The sequence below is a fragment of the Triticum urartu genome, chromosome 6 (assembly GCF_003073215.2).
Source record: "Triticum urartu cultivar G1812 chromosome 6, Tu2.1, whole genome shotgun sequence".
Taxonomy (NCBI): Eukaryota; Viridiplantae; Streptophyta; class Magnoliopsida; order Poales; family Poaceae; genus Triticum; species Triticum urartu.
In genome coordinates, this window is record NC_053027.1 from 530,809,201 (window position 1) to 530,824,194 (window position 14,994).

At 45.4% G+C, this 14,994-nt stretch overlaps 1 pseudogene; it reads right to left on the reverse strand.

Annotated features, from left to right (window-relative positions):
* Positions 1-9,554: 9,554 nt before the first annotated feature.
* LOC125512688 lies at positions 9,555-12,968 on the reverse strand (annotated as a pseudogene).
* Between the last annotated feature and the right edge of the window lie 2,026 nt (positions 12,969-14,994).

Sequence of the window (14,994 nt, forward strand, 5' to 3'; positions counted from 1 at the left end):
AGGGTTTCATGCCACACTAAAATGTCTGGACAAAGCACGGAGAAATAGGGGTTATGATGGAAGACAGCGAAGAAGAAGAGGACGATGACAACTATGTGCCCCCTGAATACGGTGGTGCTGCAACGGGGGAAGCTGAAGATCAAGAGAAACCAGACGATGTGCCCGATGATGATCTCCGCCGGGTCATTGTTGATGCAAGGAGACAGTGCGAAAGTTAAAATGAGAAGCTGAAGTTCGATCGCATGTTAGAGGATCACAAAAAAGGGCTGTACCCCAATTGCGAAGATTTCAACACAAAGCTCGGTACCGTACTAGAATTGCTGCAGTGGAAGGCAGAGAATGTTGTGCCTGACAAAGGGTTTGAGAAACTACTAAAAATATTGAAGAAGAAGCTTCCAAAGGATAACAAATTGCCCAACAATACGTACGAAGCAAAGAAGGTTATATGCCCTCTAGGATTGGAGGTGTAGAAGATACATGCATGCCCTAATGACTGCATCCTCTACCGCGGTGCATACGAGGATTTGAATGCATGCTCGGTATGCGGTGCATTGCGGTATAAGATCAGACGAGATGACCCTAATGATGTTGATGGTGAGCCCCCCAGGAAGAGGGTTCCTGCGAAGGTGATGTGGTATGCTCCTATAATACCATGGTTGAAACGTCTATTCATAAACAAAGAGCATGCCAAGTGGATGCGATGGCACAGATAGGACCGTAAGAAAGACGGAAGTTGAGAGCACTCGCTGACGGGTCGCAGTGGAGATAAATCGAGAGAAAGTACCGGGCTGAGTTTGCAGGTGACCCAAGGAACGTATGGTTTGGTTTAAGCGTGGATGGCATTAATCCTTTTGGGGAGCAAAGCAGCAATCACAACACCTGGCCCGTGACTCTATGTATGTATAACCTTCCTCCTTGGATGTGCATGAAGCGGAAGTTCATTATGATGCCAGTTCTCATCCAAGGCCCTAAGCAACCCGACAACGACATTGATGTGTACTTAAGGCCATTAGTTGAAGAACTTTTACAATTGTGCAATGGAAATGGTGTACGTGTGTGGGATGAGCACAAACAGGAGGAATTTAACCTGCATGCATTGCTGTTTGTAACCATCAATGATTGGCCTACTCTCAGTAACCTTTCAGGACAGACAAACAAGGGATACCACGCATGCACGCATTGTTTAGCTGACATCGAAAGTATATACCTGGACAAATGCAGGAAGAATGTGTACCTGGGGCATCATCGATTTCTTCCAAACCAACCATCAATGTCGAAAGAAAGGCAAGCATTTCAAAGGCGAGGCAGATCACCGGAAGAAACCCGCCATGCATACCGGTGATCACGTACTTGATATGGTCAATGATTTACATGTAATCTTTGGAAAGGGTCCCGGCGGACTATCTGTTCCGCTGAGGGACGCGCACCCATGTGGAAGAAGAAATCTATATTTTGGGACCTACCCTACTGGAAATACCTAGAGGTCCGCTCTTCAATCGACGTGATGCACATGACGAAGAACCTTTGCGTGATCCTGCTAGGCTTCTTGGGTGTGTATGGGAAGACAAAATATACACCGGAGGCACGGGAGGACCTGCAACGTTTGCACAAAAAAGACAGCATGCCTCCAAAGCATTATGAAGGTCCTACCAGCTACGCTCTTACCAAAGAAGAGAAGGAAATCTTCTTTGAATGCCTGCTCAGTATGAAGGTCCCCGTCCGACTTCTCGTCAAATATAAAGGGAATAATAAATATGGCTGAGAAAAAGTTTCTTAACCTAAAGTCTCATGACTGCCACGTGATTATGATGCATCTGCTTCCGGTTGCATTGAGGGGGCTTCTACTGGAAAATTTCGATTAGCCATTGTGAAGCTATGCGCATTCCTCAATGCAATCTCTCAGAAGGTGATCGATCCAGAAATCCTACTAAGGCTAAGGTGTGATGTGGCGCAATGTCTTGTCAGTTTCTAGCTGGTGTTCCCACCATCATTCTTCAATATCATGACACACGTCCTAGTTCATCTAGTCGACGAGATTGTCATTCTGGGCCTCGTATTTCTACACAATATGTTCCCCTTTGAGAGGTTCATGGGAGTCCTAAAGAAATATGTTCGTAACCGCACTAGGCTAGAAGGAAGCATCTCCATGGGCCATCAAACAGAGGATGTCATTGGGTCAATATTTAGAAGCAAGGCTAGAAATAAACGGAGGGTCAAGCCTAGCAAAACATTACAAAGCCCTGATGACCGAGCTAGTGCAGCTAAATTAGTGCACTATGTTAATTCATGTACGAGCGAGCTGGAGCATGCAGTTAGGAAAACGACTACACAGTGCGTTGATGTCTCTTGCGCTCATGACACAATCTGCAGGGAGGTCCTTCAGGTTTTCCAGTATGTTCATCACCATTGAAAAGCTATAGGCAGAACATTTGTACAATTCTTCAGATAACAGAGGTTCTTTTGACCGTTTCTTCAAACAACTACAATTCTTCAAATAACAACAGCGGGCAGAACATTTGTACTGTACAATTCTTCAGATAGCACAGGGGCGGCCCCCGTCCCCCGCATTGCCGCGTGAGGCCGACGCATCCGGATGCCACTATGCGGCGACCGTGCAAGTCACACCCAGCGTCAACACGGTGCAATAGCCCGGAGGCACTGTTAGTATCGCGCCGCTCTACTTCACCCCGCTGGCTGGTGCGGCCGGCTTGCGCGTCACCTACGCACGTCCACTCCTCCGCTGGGACATCCTCGTCTTCCCTGGGCGGCGTCCTCGCCTCTGCTCCTCTGTAGTGTGAACACCGCGGACATCCTCGTCTTCCCCGGACGGCGTCTCCGTGTCTACACCTCGGGAGCCCTACCCGCCAATGAGAGCTACAGAGTGAGCGCCCGCATCTTTGCCGGTTGTGGCCGCCTCGCCTCGGGCCTCGCCGCTGCAGGAAATCTCAGAGGCGCCATGGCGTTCCCGTGGTAGCAACCCATGTGACGGGGAAGACTTAGGTCGGAGTTAGAAAATTCCGAGATGATTTTGGCTAATCACCGAGTGAATAGGGAGTTATCTGCTAATTGCGCTTAAGTGGAGGGTTAAAGATCCCACCTTTAATCAATGGTGTTCATTATAGATCTGAGGGACCACGCATGAATTTTTAGATTTTCATTGAATACCTATTTTCACCGGATACTTCGCCCTTTTTGAATAATTAATAATATGACTACATGCATCGTCCAGATGCAGAGGCCGGGGTACATCCTCCTTTTCCAATAAATAAATAAAAATATACTGAACTATTCGTTCTGTTGTTCATTGCAGGATTTGACATCGCATGCTAAAAGTTTGAAGAGAAGAATAAGCAGTTGGATGGTGACAAATGCATCATTTTTGACCTGTCGGTGAACATCTTCGGTCAGTGGTTATGTTTGCGGGAACAAAAAAGCCTATTGTGATCAGTGGTCATCGCTTGTCAAATTGAATCATTATCGTGAAGCGGATGTTTTGCTTGGTGTTATCATCCTTGCCACATTGATGCTTTGTGATTTGAGCTTCTTTGTAGAAGCATCTGGTTTCTCTTGTTCTTAACATTGGGCTCGTTGCAGATTTATGTTGCTAGATGGATTACTTGTAGAGTTTTTAGAGCAAATCAGTTGTTCTGGGCATGGTCAATCCGCTATTGCTTGAGCCAGTTCTGGGATGGTGACGCCTTGAAGAGTGCGGTCAAAGCGATCCAGGACATCACCATCATGGATACGCAATCACCACCCCACGCCCATCATTTGATCATCAATAAAACACTGTAGCATCAATATTACTTTTAACTATCTTGGCACTGACGATGATGCCTCATACCTAGAGATAGACACTTGGAAATAAGACCATTGTTGGATCATATCAATATGAGCCTCCTTCAACCTTCCTGATCTTATGCACAATCCTTCACACTACAGGACTGCCTTTGCTGTCTGAGGCTTGTTGCGTGCGTGCGTCCCATGGAAACCGACACCTCATAGCAATAGCAGTTGTTTTCACAGTAACTTGGATTATGACCTATGATGCAACATGTTATAATCCAACTTGGTTTTTAAGTTAAGTTATTTGTGTGACATACTGACATCAAGCCTTAGCAGCACATCTCTACTGCTGTTTTGGCCTAAATCATCAATTCTTTTGTACGTACTTGCAGTATTTGTGTGGGATTATAATATCTGAAGCTCTGGACATTTTAGGACAGTAAAACTGCACCAAATCCCTGCCCTCTCACGCCACCAATCGTCTCAGCCGTTCGATTTCGCTTCTGGGTGATCTATGGCCGTCAGATCTCGGGCTGTCCTAAGTGGACGCTACTCAAGTGGAAAAAAACCAGAGCAATATGGTTGATTGGGCCTCTCGGCCCGAAGGCCAGCTCATCAAGAAACAATACGCGACTCCGCAGTCTGCATCGAAACTCTGGGTGAAGAGTTGGCCGTTCATGTGATTAGATCTATGCCATTTGAGTAGTCTCATATTGCAATTATATGATATATTTTGGCATATACAACTTTCAGGACTTTGGATGTAGAATTCTAGATAATTGTTTAGCTTAAGTAGAAAATGGGATTGTGGGTACCTTGAGTAGGCATCCACATGTGATTCGTGGGTGTGGGGCAACCGCTTAGGCAGCAACACCGCTTTTGGCCCATCACTAGTAGATAACAGGGCTTTGGTTCAGGCCTGGCTAGCCCATTAGTCCCAGTTCAGTCATGAACCGGGACCAATGGGGGCATATGTCCCGGTTCGTGAGCCTAGGGGCCCGGCCGGGCCTCGTGGGGCATTGGTCCCGGTTCGTCTGGACCCTTTTGTCCCGGTTCCAGGCATGAACCGGGACCAATGGTCCTCGCTCCTGGCCCACATCCATTGGTCCTGGTTCATGGCTGGAACCGGGACCAAAGGGTGGCCTTTCGTCCCGGTTCCAGCCACGAACCGAGACCAATGAGGTGGCTATATATACCCCTCGCCCGTGAGCAGAGCAATCCACTGCTCCATTTTGCTAGCCGGCGAGGGGAGAACTTTGTGGTGCTCTAGATCACCTCCTATGCACATGAGGTGTTCGATGAAATGCCCGAACCACACTAGTTAAGCTTTCTCTGCTCGAAGCTCAAACTCCAAGCTCCATTTTCCTCGAGATTTGTCTAGTGTTAGCGGTCCATCAAGTCCCGTCCCTGTCTTCAGCGTTGTCGATCGCCCGCGCCGATCTCGTTGCCGGCACCACCGTGGTGAGCCTCTTGTTCTTATCTTCTTTCTAAAAGAAAAAAAAAATTCTTACTTGTATGATTAGATAGATACTTGTCTAATTTTCTTACTTTTATTCTTGCTTGTTATTATATAGTGCGATGGTTTTGGTATCCGCCCCCATCGGCCCTCGTCCTGTCTATAATTCAAATGTGGTATATATTATCGTTTATAACTATTTGGTTCATTTATTGTTTATGACAATTATGCCAACCAATGTGACATAGATTTTATTTATCTAGGAGGTATGTGAACCGGAAATTCCAACCGACCCTATTGTTGAGAGGTTAAATTTAGTTGAAGAAGAAAACAATTATTAGAAGTAAAAAATAAAAAAAATTGAGGAGGAGAAGATGATATTGGAGTTGCATGTTGCGGATGTCGTCGATGATCACAAGATCAATATGGATGCAATGCGTTTGAAGATTAGAAAGATTCGAAATTATGCCATTCATACCGAGGCTTGGTATCATTATGCCGTTGGATCAATTGTTACCTTGGTTGCGATTATGATCGCATTTGTTGTTGCATTGAAATGTTTTACATAATTTCAATGTATGGTTTAATTAGATGCTCTGGAGAGCTATATGTTGTTCAGTGAGAACTATGTGTGTACTTTGGTTTTAATGTGATGATGAACTTCTATTAATTGGTCACTTATCTATTCATGATGTTCTGTAATGGTTTTTGACACACTTAATTATATATAATGCACGCAGATGAACTAACAATGGATGCACGGTGACAGACACACCTCCGAGTACATTAAGGGTGTGCATAATTTTCTCGAAGTGGCTGAGGCAAACAAGCAGAATGGTTTTATGTGATGTCCATGCCCTATATGTGGGAATACGAAGTCTTACTCTGACCGAAAAATCCTTCACACCCACCTGCTTTATAAGGGTTTCATGCCACACTATAATGTTTGGACCAAGCACGGAGAAATAGGGGTTATGATGGAAGACAACGAAGAATAAGAGGACGATGACAACTATGTGCCCCCTGAATACGGTGGTGCTGCAACGGGGGAAGCTGAAGATCAAGAGAAACCAGACGATGTGCCCAATGATGATCTCTGCCGGGTCATTGTTGATGCAAGGAGACAGTGCGAAAGTCAAAATGAGAAGCTGAAGTTCGATCGCATGTTAGAGGATCACAAAAAAGGGTTGTACCCCAATTGAGAAGATTTCAACACAAAGCTCGGTACCGTACTAGAATTGCTGCAGTGGAAGGCAGAGAATGTTGTGCCTGACAAAGGGTTTGAGAAGCTACTGAAAATATTGAAGAAGAAGCTTCCAAAGGATAACAAATTGCCCGACAATACATACGAAGCAAAGAAGGTTATATGCCCTCTAGGATTGGAGGTGCAGAAGATACATGCATGCCCTAATGACTGCATCCTCTACCGCGGTGCATACGAGGATTTGAACGCATGCTCGATATGTGGTGCATTGCGATATAAGATCAGATGAGATAACCCTGATGATATTGCCAGGAAGAGGGTTCCTGCGAAGGTGATGTGGTATGCTCCTATAATACCATGGTTGAAACGTCTATTCATAAACAAAGAGCATGCCAAGTGGATGCGATGGCACAGATAGGACCGTCAGAAAGACGGAAGTTGAGAGCACCCGCTGACGGGTCGCAGTGGAGAAAAATCGAGAGAAAGTACCGGGCTGAGTTTGCAGGTGACCCAAGGAACGTATGGTTTGGTTTAAACGTGAATGGCATTAATCCTTTTGGGGAGCAGAGCAGCAATCACAACACCTGGCCCTGACTCTATGTATGTATAACCTTCCTCCTTGGATGTGCATGAAGCGGAAGTTCATTATGATGCCAGTTCTCATCCAAGGCCCTAAGCAACCCGACAACGACATTGATGTGTACCTAAGGCCATTAGTTGAAGAACTTTTACATCTATGGAATGGAAACGGTGTACGTGTGTGGGATGAGCACAAACAGGAGGAATTTAACCTGCATGCGTTGCTGTTTGTAACCATCAATGATTGGCCTGCTCTCAATAACCTTCCAGGACAGACAAACAAGGGATACCATGCATGCACGCATTGTTTAGCTGACATCGAAAGTATATACCTAGAAAAATGCAGGAAGAATGTGTACCTGGGGCATCATCGATTTCTTCCGACCAACCATCAATGTCGAAAGAAAGGCAAGCATTTCAAAGGCGAGGCAGATCACCGGAAGAAGCCCGCCATGTGTACCGGTGATCACGTACTTGCTATGGTCAATGATTTACACATAATCTTTGGAAAGGGTCCCGGCGGACTATCTGTTCCGCTGAGGGACGCGCACCCATGTGGAAGAAGAAATCTATATTTTGGGACCTACCCTACTGGAAATACCTAGAGGTCCGCTCTTCAATCGTCGTGATGCACATGATGAAGAACCTTTGCGTGAGCCTGCTAGGCTTCTTGGGCGTGTATGGGAAGACAAAAGATACACCGGAGGCACGGGAGGACCTGCAACAATTGCACAAAAAAGACCGCATGCCTCCAAAGCATTATGAAGGTCCTACCAGCTACGCTCTTACCAAAGAAGAGAAGGAAATCTTCTTTGAATGCCTGCTCAGTATGAAGGTCCCGTCTGACTTCTCGTCGAATATAAAGGGAATAATAAATATGGCCGAGAAAAAGTTTCTTAACCTAAAGTCTCATGACTGCCACGTGATTATGACGCAACTGCTTCCGGTTGCATTGAGGGGGCTTCTACTGGAAAATTTCGATTAGCCATTGTGAAGCTATGTGCATTCCTCAATGCAATCTCTCAGAAGGTGATCGATCCAGAAATCCTACCAAGGCTAAGGTGTGATGTGGCGCAATGTCTTGTCAGTTTCTAGCTGGTGTTCCCACCATCCTTCTTCAATATCATGACACACGTCCTAGTTCATCTAGTCGACGAGATTGTCATTCTGGGCCCCGTATTTCTACACAATATGTTCCCCTTTGAGAGGTTCATGGGAGTCCTAAAGAAATATGTTCGTAACCGCGCTAGGCCAGAAGGAAGCATCTCCATGGGCCATCAAACAGAGGATGTCATTGGGTTTTGTGTTGACTTTATTCCTGGCCTTAAGAAGATTGGTCTCCCTCAGTCGCGGTATGAGGGGAGGCTGACTGGAAAGGAAAGCTTGGAGGGGACTCAATAATATGTAGGGATGGGAATTCTTGGTCTCAAGCACACTACACTGTTCTACATAACTCTACCTTGGTGACCCCGTATGTCGATGAACACAAGAACAGTCTGCACTCCAAACACCCGGAGCAGTGTGACGACTGGATTACATGTGAACACATTCGGACTTTCGGCAGTTGGTTGGAAACACGTCTCAGAGGTGACAACACTGTTTCTGATGAGTTGTACTTGTTGTCCAGGGGACCATCTTCGACTGTATTAACTTACAAAGGATACGAGATAAATGAGAATACATTTTACATGATCGCCCAAGATCAAAAGAGCACCAACGAAAACAGCGGTGTCCGCTTTGATGCAGCAACCAATAGGGGAAAGGACACACATTATGGTTACATAGTGGACATACGGGAACTTTACTACGTACATGATTTTAAGGTCCCTTTGTTTAAGTGCAAATGGGTCAATCTGTTAGGAGGCGGGGTACAGGTAGACCCACAGTACGGAATGACAACAGTGGATCTGAACAATCTTGGGTACACAGACGAACCGTTCGTCCTAGCCGATGATGTGGTGCAGGTTTTCTATGTGAAGGACATGTCTACCAAACCGAGAAAAAGAAAAGACAAGGAACACTACAAGAAATATGCTATCTTGTGACCTCCACTATTGGTCACTGAAAGGTCATAGTTTTTAATTTGTGACCTTTTTGTGACCAAAAACAGAAGGTCAAAAGCTGGCGGTCGTAAACTGAAACTAACGACCTTCTCTGTGAGCAGGTCATAGACGTTTTTGACCAAAATATGCCTATTGTTTTGTTTTGGTCACTAGCCTCCCCAGGCCACGTAGGCATCCGACGTGGCAATCTGATGTGGCACAAGAATCAGCCCGGTCCAATTCGATTTTCTACATGGGCCTAGCCCAACAATTCATCCTATTTGTGTTTTTTTTTGTCTGTCAATTTTTGGTTGGGTTCATGGGCCAAGCCCAATATTGCAGCCTTTTTATTGTTGGGTTGTGGCCTTTTTATCTAAACGAATTTAGTTTTTCTTTTTTTCCCAAAAGAAGGGTCCACTAGTCAGATGGGTCCCAGTTGTCACGTTCTAGTAACATCATCAGTTGGCTGTAGCCTTTTCAGGCAGAGTACACAAGAATACAATTTTGCCCATATATATTGTTGAGAAATTTTCATAATTTTGCTGTCAAAGCAGCATGTACACAGGAATACAATTTTGCTATCAAAGCAACATTTCAAACGTACATCTTCATGACATCGTATATAAAAACTAGCAATAAAAAGATTACAATATGCCATTTGGCTCAGATCTTGCCTGCGTAGCATCTCACATTCATGTACAGGAGAGGAGGAGGGGCTTGAGTTGTCCTGAAGGATACGCATTCCTGAAGGACACAACAAGTAGAGGTATTATTTTGGACAATAAACTCCAAGACAACATTGTAGGCTATTAACGTAAAATAAGTTATTATCAGGTTAAGCCTCCTTAGTTTAGTGATCATTTTCTCATACAATTTTATTTCAACTTAATAGTATCCAGAATCAAGCAAGGAACTAAACATCAGCAGCAAAAAGGTGAGAAACTGCATCAATCAACAAGATAATGGTTGTATGATTTGTTCTTCAGGAACTTGTACAGCCAATCGACCAAAAAAGTTCATGGAGCTCCACAATAAAATGCCCTTGACAGTTAGTTACTATTTGTTTCAATATAAATGAATGCCATAAACATTGTACTGACATCCTTTGCTAACACTGCTAGGCTGCTAGCTGTGTGTGTTCATCCATGTATCCATGGACCTAACTAATGTTATTTGTATCTCTAGACTAGAATCAAATGATCATTAGTGTTATTATTAACTTGATGGTGGCATCTTCTAGTAGGGTACAGATTTCACACAAGACATGAAAAATAGATGAGGCAAGCAGCATCAAACAACACAGTCACAATCGAATTATGCATAAAAACTGAACCAATACAATGCTGCTATGTTGTGGCCATAACAATTGCAACTAATGCCCACTTCATATCAGATCTACAAGGGGTAGAAGGAGGGGTGGAGCTCACCATGTCAGGGGGTGGAGGAGAGGAGGAGGGCGTCTTGTAGCGGCAACTTTTCCTCATGAGAGCAACCTGCACAAAACAGAACCTTCAACATGTTTAGATCGGGAAGAGAAAAAAGACAGAACAAAAACAGAACCTATTCCCTCATTCTTCCCCTATTCTTCCTATTTCTATTTCTCTCCTCGATGTCATTGAACCAACCAACCTAGCATAACCTTGGATGATCTGCTAGCTAGACTGGGGTGGATAATCAAGCTTGAACAATGCATGGCATGCTTGTTGGTATTGTCAGATATCTATGCTTGTCTACCAAAGAAATTGTAGACAAAGCCCGCAATACAGGCAGGCCTTTTTTAACTGATACAACCCCCACGGCAGAGGGGTGCTGCACTATGTGCCATAGAGAACAGACTTGTGCTCAACGCACAGCCAGCTGAGTTCAGACTTGGCAACACACAGTCATCATCATATAACTAACACAGACACAAAAAGGAAATTTACAACAGAGCAGTCATCTCCACGTCACGCCGAAGTGGGACACGAAGAACCGGAAGTCCAGGTGGTCTACCTGTACGCAGCGGAGCCAGTTGTCCGCCTCCTACATCAGCGACGTGACACTCTCCTGCTCTGGGGCACCGTTGGACGCCCACAGGGAGCCGCGGAGCTTGTAGGATGCCAACCCAAAGGCAGGCAGGGAAAGCCTGCCCGTTGCGGTGGTGAAGTGGCCGATTCCCTCGAAGCCGGGGCATGCTGGTGTGGTGGGATGGCTATCTGCAAGTTGAAACAAGAGGGTTTAGTTAGCGTCATATGAAGCAATGGAGGAGGATTGGAATATACAGGTCACGTCTATAATAATGGTGTTGTGTAAGCAGAAGGCAAAATAATAAATTCCCCATTTCGTATGGCGCTAGAAACAGGGTGCGGGTGCTGGTGTTTTTACCCTTGGAAGGTGTTGCCAAGCAATGGAATGTCAAGAAGCACATGTCCAGGTCCTTCAGCGTCGGTCCTGTTGGGATTCTATTGCAACCCAGCTCCGCCTTCTCCTGCTCCCGCGCTGTCAGCCTGTCGCCGACCAGCCACACCTGCAACCCATTTCACATCTGACTCGCTGCGTCCACGTTCAAAAATAGGAGTAATTTTACTTCTGTTTAGTTCATGTACCTTGCTGCTGTAGCTGCAGGACAGGGCAAGGCGGCCCCGGAGCTCCGGGCTGATCTGCTGTCCAAGCACCTCATGCAGATCTCCGTCCACCACCCGAACCTCAACAAAACACATATAATTTGGAGTCATTGCCTGAACAGCCCCAGTGACTCATCCTCAAGAAAACAATTATAAAAGACTAATCTTAACCCACTGGTAGCAGTCGAACACTAGCAACTAGTGAGCACTGAAGAAACAGCACAATGAAATACCGGGGAGGAGCCTGAAGCCGTACCATTGGAAAACGGAGGCAAGATCATGGAAGACACACTGAAAGATGCAGATTGGTGAGTAACACTAGCCCTGAACCTGCCCTGCCTGGAGGTACAGGGGACGGACTAGCCGGTGAACACGACGGCCTGCAGCGAGCTGAGCTCCTCGTTGGCCCCGTCGGCGAACAGGAACGCGAACGCTCTGTTCCTGCACGTACAGTTTCAGAACAATCCGTCAGTTCACCTGAAAACTGTTTGGGGTCAGCAAAGGGCGTCAGACAGGAGGTCACCTAAAGTCAGGATTCTTGGAAGCAAAGATGGAGAGGAACTGGCTGACGGAGATGCCGAGCTGCAGATCCCACCAGGGGACGAAGAACTCGAGCTTGTTGTGCTTCTTCCTGGACGCCTGCAGCTGCATGATCCACAGGTTGCTCGGGACCGTCCTCCCTCCCCCTGCAGATCGACGAAAACCCAGCATCCATCCACCGTTCGTCAGAGTTCAAAACCATGTGGTGGATTCATGAAACAGCAAGGAACATGTAGTAAAATCCTTCTTACTGGCGCAGGGGAACCAGTGGTGGATGTCCTAGGCGAGGGGCGAGGCGGTGTCGGCGTGGAGGTAGAGCACGTTCTCGTAGGCGTCGACACGGAAGAAGGTGCCCCGATGCAGAAGCGGTTGCGGATCTGGGCCCCGACGCCGCGGACCCTCCCCGCCAACGTCACCCCGCCGCCGGCCGCCATGGAGGGGTTAGCCATCGAGCAGGAAGGGGTACGTCTCGGCTCGGCGTGTAGGAGGCCGGGATTGGGGAAGGTCTACGGCGGCGGCTGGGTTGGAAGCAGTTGCAGATCGATCCAGAGAGGAGGAGGAGTCGTGGGTTGGGGGTGATCGATCCAGAGAGGAGGAGGAGTCGTGGGTTGGGGGTGATCGATCCAGAGAGGAGGACGAGTCATGGAGACGTGGGTTGGAGGGGATCTCGCCGGACAGAGGGCGCCGGAGGTGGCGGCGGCCAGGGAGGAGTGGAGCGCTAGGGTTCGAGAGAGAGAGAGGAGGGCACAAGGGGTTGGGTGGGGTTCGCGAGAGAGGAGTGCGCATTGTGGGTTGGGTGCGTGGGTGAGACACGCGGGCCGTTGGATCCAGGAGCATCCGACGGTGATTAGGCACGACCCGCGTGAGATGCTCGTGGACCAATCAGAACACAGTATGTAAGTACGATATTTTGACCATCTAAATTGGTCGTAATCGATTAAAAGTAAAGTTTTAAATCATATTGGCTATTTTATGACCTGGAAAATAAAAATAAAAATGGAATACCTTCTCATGTGTCATCCAATTTGACCTTAGTTTTCAGGAATAATGACAAATCAAAATAAGAAAATGTCTTTTAAAAGAGTTAGGAGAAATGAGTTTTTTAAAACATTTTCCATTTTTTGAGTGCCCAAAATGACTTTTTTGTGAAGGGCCTATCATGTATCTGTTGCAAAATTGGACCAAATATATTTTCTAAAATACTAGGCCATATTTAATGCACAATTGACAAAATGGTTGGGCGTGAAAACTTTTGATCCACCTCTGGTGAAAAAGACAAATTCCCGCCGAGTCAGTAGGAAGCGGGTCAAATTTGAACTGCAGCTACCTTATTGTTTGCTCTTTACTTTTTCCAAAAATCATTTCTAGGTACATAAGTATCTATTTAATCAGAGAAACACCAAAAATATTCCAAGATTCAACCACTAGCTAGGAACGGTCATTCCCGCCGTTTTGACCACATTTTGAAACGGGCATAAAAAATTCAAAAAAAATCAAAAAATTGGGAAACCTTCGCATTGTGCCATTATATGTGGCCAAGTTCCTTGGAAAAATAATAAACTTGTAATACAACGATTATTTTAAAGAAGTGTTCTCAGAAACGAGCTATCATGCGTGAACATTCATGGCTTTCAAGCCAAATGATCAATCTTACGGCCACATTCATGGCATAGTTTATTCAAATGATCTCATATTGTGCACAAGGGTGCATCTTGGAATTCCAAACAATGTTGCCTAAGGGAGTTTTCATTTTCTTTGCACGGAAAATTCATTTTCCATTTTCCGAGTGCCCGAAAGGAGGGTTTTTTGTGAAGAACCTCCCAATTAATTGTTGCAAAATTGGATCAAATCATTTTTATAAAACACTAGGCCATATTTAATGCACAATTGACCAAATGGTTGGGTGTAAAAAGTTTTGATCCACCTCTCGTGAAAAAGACAAAATTCTGCCGATTCAGTTGGAAGCGGGTCAAATTTGAACTGTAGCTGCCTTGTAGTTTGCTCTTTATTTTTTCCAAAAATCATTTTTAGGTACATAAGTATCTATTTAATCAGAGAAACACCAAAAAAATTCCAAGATTCAACCACTAGCTAGGAACGGTCATTCCCGCCGTTTTGACCGCATTTTGAAACGGGCATAAAAAAATAAAAAAAATAAAAAAATTGGAAAACCTTCGCATTGTGTCATTATATATGACCAAGTTACCAGGAAAAATAATAAACTTGTAATACGACAATTCTTTTAAAAAAGTGTTATCAGAAATGAGCTATCATGCGTGAAGATTCATGGCTTTCAAGCCAAATGATCAATCCTATGGTCACATTCATGGCATAGTTTGTTCAAATGATCTCATATTGTGCAGAAGGGTGCATATTGGAATGACAAACAATGTTGCCTAAGGAAGTTTTCATTTTCTTTGGACGGAAAAACCATTTTCCATTTTTCGAGTGCCCAAAAGGAGGGTTTTTTGTGAAGGACCTCCCAAATAGTTGTTGCAAAATTGGACCAAATCATTTTTATAAAATGCTAGGCCATATTTAATGCACAATTGACCAAATGGTTGGGTGTAAAAAGTTTTGCAAGTTTACTTTTTATTTTTTCCAAAAATCATTTATAATTACATAAGTACCTATTTAATCATAAATACATGGTTTGGTGGCGATACGTCGAGGTTTGGGCGGTGGCCGAGGCCCCAACTCTAGAGTGCGTAAACTCGCATGCCCGCCGCGTGGTCACCGCATGACCGTGGTGTTGCCATGTGTTCTGGGTAGCCTAGGCATGTC